The sequence below is a fragment of the Hyaena hyaena genome, unplaced genomic scaffold (assembly GCF_003009895.1).
Source record: "Hyaena hyaena isolate Hyena2069 unplaced genomic scaffold, ASM300989v1 scaffold_40, whole genome shotgun sequence".
Classification (NCBI taxonomy): domain Eukaryota; kingdom Metazoa; phylum Chordata; class Mammalia; order Carnivora; family Hyaenidae; genus Hyaena; species Hyaena hyaena.
The window spans coordinates 1186940-1199170 of NW_024080672.1; positions in this window are offsets into that span (position 1 = coordinate 1186940).

Consider the following 12231-nt stretch of genomic DNA (forward strand, 5'->3'; position numbering starts at 1 on the left):
ATGAGCCTTTCACTGATAATCTAATCTCTGTCCTCTTTCACAGCATATGATGTTTAATGAATCACCCATTTGGAAATGTCGAAGTGCTTTTTTGAGATTTTAAGAAAACCCAGTAAAAACCTAAATTTCATTCCCCTCTGACATGAAATCAAAAAATTGCTAGGTTGAAAAAAAGGGTCTCAAGATTAAACTAAATGCCTTTTCTTTTCGTTCCTTTCACAATAGTTTCCCCCCATTGCTGTGCTAGGTGATAAGGTTAATATAACAACTGCTGTAAGGATCATTAATACAGGGAGATAAGCAAAGTTGCACGTTTAAAACATTTTCAGGGTATCATTTGCCTCCTTCTACTGATAAAGAAGTCTTTGGTAACAAATGCAGAATGCAGGCACTGAATATTTAACTTTTTAGACAGAAAGCCCAATTGACCTTTCCTAATGCATTATTATTCATGAATACTCTTCAAATCTGCATCCTGACTGCTCTTGAAATGTTTTTAAACTTGTATATTACCTTTAAAATGTTTTCATTCAAACATAACTTAATTTTTAATATAATAGGTATTTTTATAATAGAAATCTTTGCAAAACTAAACAAAAATTCCAAACTTCTACCCCCTTCCTTTTTTGTGCTGTCTGGATTCCAAGCAAATTCCAAAGTGAGAATTTTCCTTTAGGGTGGGGATGATGGGATTTGATCTAGCCATGAAGTACTTGGTGCAAAGATTTGTTTTATGATTATCTTGTTAACGAGTGATTTCTTCAGCTTTGGTTCCATTTAAATGAATGCATAGATAAACACTAGAAATTGCCATCGATATATTAATGTTATCCTTCACATTGAAAGCAACGAGAGAGCTAGTAGTTGTTATTAGTATTATTATTTCAGTGGGAAGGCTGTGAAGATAAACACTTGATATCAGCAAGACTTGGATAACTAATATAAACCATGACAAGGGCGATTAATAGTGTATATAAACACACTTCAAATTTGTATACATGATCTCAGCTCTCACCTACGGATTTCTTTGTGTTTTTTTAAAGGGGTAATTTGTAAGTTGACAATTACAAGGTTATCAACTCGTGTGCTGTGTGTACTGTTTACAGACTGGAAGTATGGAATGGACATATTGAAGCATGATTTGTCTGAGAGAATGTTGACTGGAGGGAAGTCTGGTGAATTGAGTTCTGGCTCTGCCGCTAGCACATAGTACATAGCACAAGGTAGCCCCTAACTCCTCTCGACTGCAGTTTCCTCATCATTGCAGTGAGAAAATGGGATACAGAATGTCTTTAAAGGTGTTAGTGAGTGATAGTGGAAAAAAAAAGAAGGAAAGGGAAAGGAAGGAAGGAAGGAAGGAAGGAAGGAAGGAAGGAAGGAAGGAAGGAAGAAAGAAGGAAAGAAAGAAGGAAGGAAAGAAGGAAGGAAAGAAAGAAAGAAAGAAAGAAAGAAAGAAAGAAAGAAAGAAAGAAAGAAAGAAAGAAAGAAAGAAAGAAAGAAAAGGGGGTAAGTTGAAGGTTTCCATGGACAGTTACATTTCTGTCACACTGCGTTAAACAAAATTTAACCCTGCATTTTCTGCAGGACTTGTCAGTGCTTTTCATATGTTAATACACACTGTGAATCTCTCAAGTGTATGTGTGTTGGGGGGGGTGGAGGTGGGGCTTCTGTATGCAGATTCCTTAAACTGATTTGAAGAAGAGAATCTAAAATTCTGTGATATTTGAATCTATAATACTTTGGATCTCTTCCCAGAATGAATGCACTTGCCTTCACCCTAGGTGTCCCTGAGGTGCAGTGTGAGGAATGTGTGACTATCACTCAGTAAAAAGGATTCCCCTTCAGAGAGCAAGTCCTATAAAGAGGCAGGGAATATGGTACCAAGTTTAAATCTTGGTTTCACTGCTTACAGGATAAGTGGGAACAGGTCACTCAACCTTATGGAATTCGCTCCTTTGTTTGTAGCGTGAGGATAATAATACAATGTGAGGCCAAGTGTGAATTGCTGATGAAGTCACTGCACGGTCCCTTTGTTCAGAAGGGTCTTTTCTTTTCCCCTCCCAAGGCCTCATTGCTTGGCTAGTTCCTACTAGTTATTCAGGACTCACGGTATGTCTCCTTTGGGCTGATGGCTGATGTCTACTCTGACCACGCCCACTACGAGTCAGGTGCCCTTTCGTGGTGTTTCTGTAGCAAGACCTACGCATCCCCACGTGACTTTATGCCAGCCCTTCTCCCCCTGCTCTGCACGATCCGTCACCCGTCTGTCTGTCCCTCTGTTCAGGCAGAAGCTCCTGGAGGGTGAGGACTGCATTTCATTTCTGCCTCCCGCCGGCTGCCACCCAGCACCAACCTACAGTTTAATACCGAGCACGTTCTAGAGTGAGTGATGAATTACTGCCATGTGGTGGGCAAAAGGCCTGTGGATCCTCTGAAGGCTCCATTTCCCGCAGCAGAACCAGCAAAAAAATAGAAGAGCTTAGAGAACGCAGCAGGTAATTCAGAGAAGTTTAGCTCCTTGAACTTGGAAACTTTATTCATCCTGAGGGTGCATGAGAACCCTCTGTTTACAGTGCCACGTTTCCCAGTTCTCTTTTCAAGTACGCCTTGGGATGGCAATATAATTGTCCCTTCGTGAGGTCTGCGTGGCAAGACAATAAATACCTCGCTTGAGAATACTTTTTTCTTCATTGATCAAAGAGATCGTTCAATGAAACATTTTGAGGAACTATTTCTTTTGGTCAACTTGTTTCTGATAAGACCTGTGCCTAGTGCAGTGTGTATCAGTAGAGTGACGTCCAAAGCATGGTTGATGATTGAGCTGAAATATTGGACCCTGTGGACAGGTTAGAGTTTTCTCCAAATGTTTGTGGCTCTGCCGTATAACCCCATATAAAGCTGAAGCCCAGACTGACTTTTAAAGAGTAATTTAGAGTTTTACTAAAGTCTCCTAAAATAAACACCAAAGGAATCTAATTTACCCCAATTTTCTGTCTTTGTCTCTACACACACACACACACACACACACACACACACACCTCTCACATTCCTTGTCAGTTTTTTCAAACTTCTGACAATTTGAGCATCTGTTCAAACTTCCAAATCCCAGCCCACACTGGCTCTTGCCTTTCCCCTCTTCTTTTCTAACCTTGCTCTTCTCTCATATAAATTGCTGGAGACGATCTCTGATCCTCTTGGTTCCTACCCACACTCATTCCAGCCCGTGCAGCCAGGGCTCATCTGCAGAGCGGGGGCAGGGGGGCTGGGGTGTGTGTGTGTGTGTGTGTGTGTGTGTGGATGTGGGTGTGCTGGGGGCAGGGGGGCTGGAAGGTGTGTGTGTGTGTGTGTGTGTGTGTGTGTGGATGTGGGTGTGCTGGGGGCAGGGGGCGGCAGCAGGCTGGCTGTACTATTTCCCTGCGCACAAGCGGGCAGAGGACACCTGCGGTCCCACCTGGCGGTACAGCTTCCTAAGACTTTTCAGTTTTTTACGTTCAATGACAACAAAGGGTAGTTCGCATCCCATTTTTACTTTCCTCTCTGTAGGTCTGTCTACCAGGTTCATCCTCTGACCTTCAGGGGAATTCACCTAAAGCCACTATGTGAAAACCAACCTGATTTCTAAGGACCATTGGAGAAAGAGCCTGGGACCTTTGGTAATCCATTGCAAGGGTTGACAACTCCTTTTAGAAAATTAATTTTAGGGGCACTTGGCTGGCTCAGTCGATGAAGCGTCCCACTCTTGGTTTTGGCCCGGGTCATGATCTCACGGGTCATAAGTTCAAGCCCAGTGTTGGGCTCTGCGCTGACAGCACGGAGCCTGCTTGGGATTCTCTCTCTCTCCCCTTCTCTGCCTCTCCCCTGTTCACACACTCTCTCTCAGAATAAATAAAAAAACATTAAAAATTTTGAAAAAAGAAAAGTATTTTAAATCTGTGTGCCTCATGCTACACTTGAAGCCCTGTCAATAGCCAGATCCCTTGGGCTCCGGGGAAATGTGTAAAAAGCCTGTGGGGGGGGGGGAGCGGGGGGTAGGAAGCCAAGGGAGGGAAGGAATTGCTACACTGGAGCGTGTGTGTCCTCGAAGCACAGAAATTCGGAAATCCTGCAATGGTGTCACCAGATCTGGGAAGGGAGAGGCCAAACAGGCCCACGGGTTGGATACAGCCTATGGGATGGTTTAGAATACAACCATATTTTATGTGGAAAAAAAAAAATTAACCTTTTATTCTTTTGTTAAAAAGTTCTCAACATCACTATTCTGTCCTAAACTTTGCTGTAAGAATTCATGGTCCTTTTCTGAATCAAGTTTGTCCGTAGCTGTAGTAAATAGTAGACCTCCAAACTCAAACATGGCATTTTTGCAAGGGTTCTGACGGAGAGCTGTGCTGTGAGCGATTTAAGGTCGGCTTAGTGCCGCCTGGGGATCTGTGGGGCTCGTGCAGCCTGACCTGCAGAGGAGCAGAAAACGTACCCATGGTGAACACGCAGTGAGCGGAGGCACCCTTCTGACCACAACGAGAAACAGAAAGCAGTAAGGGGCTGGAGAAGGCAGGTGATGTATCCTGTCTGTTCAAGGAAAGAGACTGTTCTGAAATAGAATATAAGTAAACGAGGAGCTGGAGCTGGGGAGAGACACTTACAATAAAGAGAGCCCAAAGTGCAATGGCTCTAATGAGTCAGAAATTAATCTCTCTTGCAGTCACTCTCTAATACAGACCAGCAAGCCCCACTCCAGGAGGTCATTCAGGGCCCCAGGCTGGTGGGGGGGGGGAGGAGGTGGGGGGGGGGGAGTGGCCCAGGCTGTGCTTTCCAAGGTTGTACCCATTCCTTCCCATCTCTAGCCAGTCCAATGGAAAGGCGAGCACAGCTGGGCCAAGAACAATTGAGGCGAGCACCTTTTAATTAATTAATTTTAAGTTAATTTATTTTGATTCATCTGCCAATAAGAGTTTTCAAACATGCCCACGGGTAAGGAGAATGTAGTATAATACACGCCCATGTGCCCATCACTTCAGTTACCTTCATGTGGTAGAACTTGTACCATTTTTGTGCCCCAAATATGCCTTCCCCATTGCTGGCCGGATTCTTTTAAATCAGATCTTCGACCTCATTAAGAAGCTATCTGGAAGTTGCAGATATCACCACACCCACCGCTTCGTAAGAACCCAGTGACCCGGCCACACCTAGCCATAAGCAAGGCGGGGCAGAGTCCGTAGCAGGAGGCTGTGTGCCCAGGAAGGAGGAGGAAAGTGCCCCACTTGAGGTCGCAGGATTTGAGAGGCGTCCTTGAGAAAGGCCACAGAGATCGAAGTTAAATTACTCAAGGAAAGTCTGAGGACATTCCCGCACTCCAGTAAAATCCAAATGATGACAACTGTGTACTGATGATACCTTGTGAAAGGCGAGAGCGAGTCTTGCGCCCTTGAGTTTTTAGCAAATGCAACATTTGCTACACAAAACCAGGACAGCAAAAGGAAGCAGCCTTAGAAAGGCACCACCGAATCTTGCTTTTCTCTCACCTGTGTAAAATTAGCTGAGATAATGATTTTAGAAGAGAGTCAATATATATGTAAATTATGAAGATGGTTTATTTGCTTCTGCTGTTGGAATCTTGTCTCTTTGGGTGTTAAAAGGTGTATGTGTGTTTGAGGCTTTATGTACCCTCATGTAATAAAAAGAGAACAAGACGCCACAGAATTTAAAATGAGCAAAAGAAGAACTCGTTGAAACTAGTTTAATGAATCAATTCTTGTCAAGAAACATTTTCCTCGGTGGGCACCTCTCTCTGCTCTCCGTTCACAGTGGAACTGATTCAACCTCCCTGCCTAGAGGGGGCTGCCACCCAGCCTGGCCAGTCAGAGCAACGGTGGTTCCCTGGCCCAAGTGAATGGTTCAGGGGTGGGCACATGACTCTACCAGGACCCGTGGTTTTTGTGCAGTTATGGAGAAAAGAAACTCTCTTTCATCTTCCTGAGTGGCTGGGTGAGGGTGCAAGCCCAGAACTCTGGGACACCATCTTGCACTGTAAGGGGGAGCCTGCTGAGAATGAGGCCATGTGAAAGACAACAGAGCTGAGAGGTAAGAGATTGGGCCGTGATGAAGTCATGTAAATCTTTTAAGTACTTCCCACCTCAAGCACTGCAGGAAACACACCATTCACTGATTTATCCATTCAATTACTCACTTGCTCACTTCTCTGATATTGTTGCATTTAGTCCCTATAACATTAATATGAGTAGGTACCATTATCCCCATTGTATAGATGGACCTGCTGCTAATTGATGGAAGAGATGGAATTGAACACAGGTCTGTGTTGTTGTTGTTTTTACTTTACATGTTTATTTATTTTTGAGAAACACAGAGAGACAGAGCATGAGCAAGGGAAGGGCAGAGAGAGAGGGAGACACAGAATCCGAAGCAGGCTCCAGGCACTTAGTTGCCAACACAGAGCCTGATATGGTGCTCAAAGTCATGAGCCATGATATCATGACCTGAGCTAAGTCAGACGCTTAACCGACTGAGCCACCCATGCGCCCCAATACAGGTCTGTTTATAAATCCTTAATCATTTCTCTCTGTGATTTGCCTAAACACAGCTGTTAAGAAGAAATAGGTCTTATTGACCAGTGTATTCCTTTAGTACCTAGAATAGTATATTTGCATCGAAGGTCCCCCTGATACATTTATTGCCTTAGGAGGTGCCGGAGGAAGGGAAGGAGAGGATGAATTCAAGTGTAGCAATGATGACTTTGGGGTGTGGGTACAGGAAGAGACGGAGGTTTAGGAGCGCCGGGATGGGGTTGGGGTCAGGAGAGAGGTCAGAGGTGGACACTCAGAAATCGTCTGCAAGGAGAATTGCAGAGGTCATCTCTGCCCAAGTGTCTAATCAGTGAGGTCTGCCTTGACCCCCAAGTTGCAATCTTGTCTCACCTCCCTTACACTGCCGCTCCCTATCCTTCTCTGCTTTCTATTATCCACAGCACTCCCCGCTGCATCTAGTTTACTTACCTATTGTTTTTATCTGTCTTCTCTGTACCCACCCAACAATACGAACTCTGTCTGTGCAGGGAGATCGCTGTTGTCCACTGTGCTATCGCATGTGCCTAGACCAGGGCGTGGTACACAGGAAATGCCCAAGAGACACTTGTTGAATGAATAAACGAAAGAATAGAAGTGGATGAGATTGCTCACTGATGGTGGAAGCCAAGAGAAGGGGACAGAAGCCCAACGAAGAGGACATCTTGGAAAAGACCGAGGAAGTCTGTGAGGCAGAAGGCAAATCAATAATGAGCAATTCCCAAGAATAAAGAGAGCAGAGGGTTTCGAGAAAGCAGGGGTGGGCAGCAAGACCAAATGTTGCTGAAAGGTAAAAAATGGCCACTTCTGTGACCCTTGGAATGAATTCTCTTTGTAATGTTGCTCAGCAGCTGCATGTGGTAGCCCTGGGCTCAGGTGATCATGAGAATTTGAGGTCCAGTCCTGTCATTTATTAGTGATGTAAATCTCTGAGCATCTGAGCCTTGCTTTCTTTACCTGTAAAATGAGTATAATACTGCCCCTATGTCAAAGCATGATTGTGAAGGTTAGCTGAATCACTGCACGTGAAATGCATACATATGGGTGAATTATCAGTATTACTACCGATTTGCAGCGAGTAGGATACATATATAAAAAGAAAGTCATGAAAATTTCTATAACCATTATTATTTGGGACTAATCGATTTCCAGACAAAGCAAATTACATGGCGAGTCCTGCTGTCATTTGACAATCATCATGCATATTTATTTGAAAGTTAGGACATTGTACTTATGAATTTGAATTTGAGGCATTTTCTCCATCTTGCTCATTTCCGGTTTTCTGTGCCCCTTCTTGCTCAGGCTGCTTATGCGAATACACAACCTCAAGCCAAGAGGCAACATTTCAGTTCTCTGTCAGTTGGGTTGGAGAATGGCATGCCACCATTCCCTCCCTCCCCCCTCCCCTCCCCCCCCACCCCCACCCCCCCCGCGTATTGTTTCCCACCCTCTGTAGCCAGGAGGTTGCATATCTTGGGTCTTTCCAGAAAATCACTGATTAGATTTATGCATTAGCTTTTGACGTGGTAGTCTTTGAGTTAGATTTAGTCCCGGTGGCTGAAAGTTCAACGTTTTCTCAATATTTTCCTCCAAAGCCACAACCATAGTTGGCAGCAAAGAAGATGAGGGATGAATAGGTTTCCATGTTGCTTGGTGATAGATATGGAGATGCTGGCAGAAATCTGCAAGCATTTGCATACATACAATTGTCTGTCTGATGTTTGCTTCCGCGCTTGCTCTCCTCCTCTGCCCCCTGTTCTCTTTGTGCAGTGAATTACTAATACAAATACAGATAATGCAATTTCTGAGCCCAGCCTGCACAGCGGACGTGCATTTGGGAAGGTATCTGGGGAAAATGGCTAGGCTCTCCTGATCTTGCTGCTTTATCCAGACAAGGAAACGAAGAGGAGAAAGTAATTACAGGGACTTGTCTTTGAAGGGAGAGTGAGTGGCACTGACAGGATTTCTTTTCAGAGAATCTTGTAGAGATGCTGTTTTCTTGTTAATACCAGTAGGTATTTCCCTGGAAATAGGGTTTACTTATTAAAATGTGTGTTCAGCAGATGGGACACTGTCCACAGGACGGAACAAGTTCTGTCCTTGGGGCGTTCTGTCCTTGGGGCTTCAGGGGTCCGAGGGCAGGTGAGATTTGTCCCCAGGACAGCGCATATCCTGGGGGAAGGAGGAAAGTAGATTTATCCCTGACACCATCTTTTGGTAAATCACTGCTCCTGCACACTCGGGAGCCACCAGGTGCTTAAAGCAGAGGCGTGGCTTTGTTGGGTAAGTGGAGGTGGTATCGCTCAGGGTCCCTGAGTAGGTGGCAGTAAAATCAGGAATGCTCAGCTTGTCTGACCTCAGAATGTGTTCCCATTAGCTATTAGAAAATCCCCTGAGGGGCACCTGGGTGGCTCAGTAGGTTGAGCATCCGACTTCAGCTCAGGTCATGATCTCATGGTTCATGGGTTCGGGCCCTACGTTGGGCTCTGTGCTGACAGCTCAGAGCCCGGAGCCTGCTTTGGATTCTGTGTCTCCTCTCTCTCTGCCCCTCCGTGACTTGTGCTCTCTCTCTGTCTCTCAAAAATGAATAAACAAAAAAAAAAAAAAGAAAGAAAGAAAATTCCCTGAAAGAGCTGAAAAGCAGCTTTAATTGGAAATATTTTAGGGTAACAACATTTTCTTATACTTATCCTTGCAGGTGGACCCAAAGTTAATAATCTGGTAAGTGAACGACTGAAATGAAGCCCGTGTTTTCTTAAATCCACAATCAAATGAATCAACAGTGAAGTTCTAATGGTCAGTGTGCTACGTAATGTATGGCGTAACGTGATCACCTTCTGTTCCAAAAAGGCATATCAACTCCTTACTTCTTTTTAAATAATCTTTGGTTTTACCTATCATTAACCTTTTATCCCTATGTCACATATTAAACACCAATTGTGTTTGCGCGAACAGGTTTCTAAACAACCCAAGTGTGTGCTGACAGCTGTATGAAAAGAACAAATATTTGCTTTTTATTTCATGTAAATATGCACAGGCTGTCAAACAGGATGGGGTTAAAGACACTAAGATTTTGTCTTTCATGGCTCACTAAGGGACAGCTAATCTATAGCAGAAATAACATGAGATGTAGAACTGCAGTGTGAAAAATCTAGGCCTCCCACTGGTTGAAATGACACTAGTAGAAAAAAAAATTTAGCTGAAAAGGGTTATGAAATGTTTATTTTGTCATATAACTTAAAATATGTTGGGAATAGGATTCTTAAAAGAGAAAAATGGTCTAGAAAGCTGTTCTAATAGCTATTACTCTATTGGAAATTAGTTCAGTGGTATTATACCATTTTAAATAGACATATATGAAATGCTCTAACTTTACCGTAGGACAGGGTTAAGTAAAAAACATTGATAGTATTGTTTTAGATAAAGTAGGTTTATTCCTTGAAATTGCTGTTATTAAATAACTCACCGGGCACTAGCTGGGTGCTTTGCTTTCTTTCTGTTCTTTGACGGCCCAGCCCGTACAGCCCACGATGAGGTAAGTAGAGGTACACTCTTACCATGGCAGCTTTGTGGTGGAGAGTAAATGAAAGAAAATTTCTTTTAAAAATGAAAACAGTGTTTATCCTAATGGTGCCGTTGGACTATACACTGTGGAGATTTAAGCTCATATGTAGAGTTCATCTGGAGATATAATGGATGCCCATCCGAGTATGAAATATTAATGATGTACCATATTGCTTCTGTTTGGATTCGTGCTGTCTGCCATTTTAGACGGTGTTGTGGACAGATTTTACCCCTGACTCATTTCCTGTTTCCTGATGCCTATGGTGCAGTATTGCTGGGACATGTCAGCCGAGGAGCCACCTCATACAGGAGTGACTTTTCCCCACTTTCCTTTACACAATGAAGAAATGAACTGTTTGGGTACATCTGCCGCATACAACATATTTTATAATGCAGGAGAATTTTAATAAGACCTCCAGCGGGTATGCTGCCATTTTAGAGGGAAGCTCTCCTACAAAGGAAGTGCATGGAAACTCTCAAGAGAAAGCTGTTGAAAACACCCCCAGCGAGAGGAACGGGTGTCATCCCATTTTATTGTCTACCTGTCACCACAGCCCTTGCACGAATCTGACAGGCTGCTCTTTTCTCTTGTAGCCAGTGCTGCTTAATGTCATTTTCTTGGGTGAACATCTTTATTTCTGACTTGTTACAAACCATTAACTAGTTTCCAGGTTTCAGTGTCCTGGATACTTTTGACTAGTAAGTTCATTTGGCATAACAAGGTTTCCCTTTATCTTCTTGCTAAAGAAAATCTCTACATGAAATGATCAATGTTCCAATTTTTATGAAACCTAGCAGATAGGAAGTGCCTGTCATCGGATGCAAGGCATCTTTTCTGAAAGCATATTCTGCTTCGTGTAATGGAACTTGACAGACACGCTAGGTAACCGTTACTCTGTAGAAAGCTTCAAACAATTTAGGTGGACAGCAGAGAATTTGACAAATATGCTTACTTGTGATGACTTCGAATAAACATAACAATACTGTTTTTAATTAGATTCCATGGATGAAATGTTTTTAAACCTAAGAGTCTTTGAATATATTTTTTAAAACATTCGAGAGTTTAACAGTTGTCAATCTCTATAAACACACTCTAAGAGTACTCATTATGCGCAGCATTACTAAAATGAAGACTGCCTGCTTTGGGTGTTGATATTAAAACTAACACACACGGGGTGCATGGGCGGCTCAGTGAGGTGAGTGTCCGACTTCAGCTCAGGTCATGATCTTATGGGTTCATGAGTTTGAACCCCGCATCGGGCTCACTGCTGTCGGCGTGGAGCCCGCTTCAGATCCACTGTCCCCCTTGCTCTCTGCTCCTCCCCTGCTCATGCTCTCTCTCTCTTTCAAAGACGAAGAAACATTTTTTAAAAAACACACACAGATGTGTGGCTTGATGACATATTGCTAAAGCATTAGGAACAACTTAGACTTTAGTTTGCTTTTACATAAAGGTATTCACGCATGAAATTAATGTAATTAAAACTTTAAATGATTTTTTCCTAAATTACTTCATATTGTTAAAGTTCTAAGACTCTACTTTAAAGAAAATGTACTTAAATATTATGTGCAAATCTATTAATGAAGGGTTCTTGTATTCAAATTGTAAATAGGGATAGTCATTTATCCTATCCTTGTGTAATTAATGGATTAAAGAGGTTTGATTTTATTTTTTAAAGTAAGCTCTACGCCCAATTGGGGCTCAAACTCATGATCCTAAGATCAAGAGTCACATGTTTTACTGACTGAGACAGCCAGGCAGACTGGATTAAGGAGATTTTAAAAATCAGGGGCATCTGGGTAGCTCAGTCGTTAAATCTACGACTTTGGCTCAGGTCATGATCTCACAATTCGTGAGTTCAAGCCCCACGTCAGACTCGGTGCTGACAGCTCAGAGCCTGGAGCCTGTTTCGGATTCTGTGTCTCCTCTTTCTGCTCCTCTCCAGATTACACTCTGTCTCTCTCTCTCTCTCTCAAAATAAATAAACATTAAAAAAACAATCAGTTGCTGACCTAACAATTCCACTTCTGGGGCTCCATCTAAGTAAAATAGTTGAGCAAGTGCATATGCATATATATTTAGTGTACATGG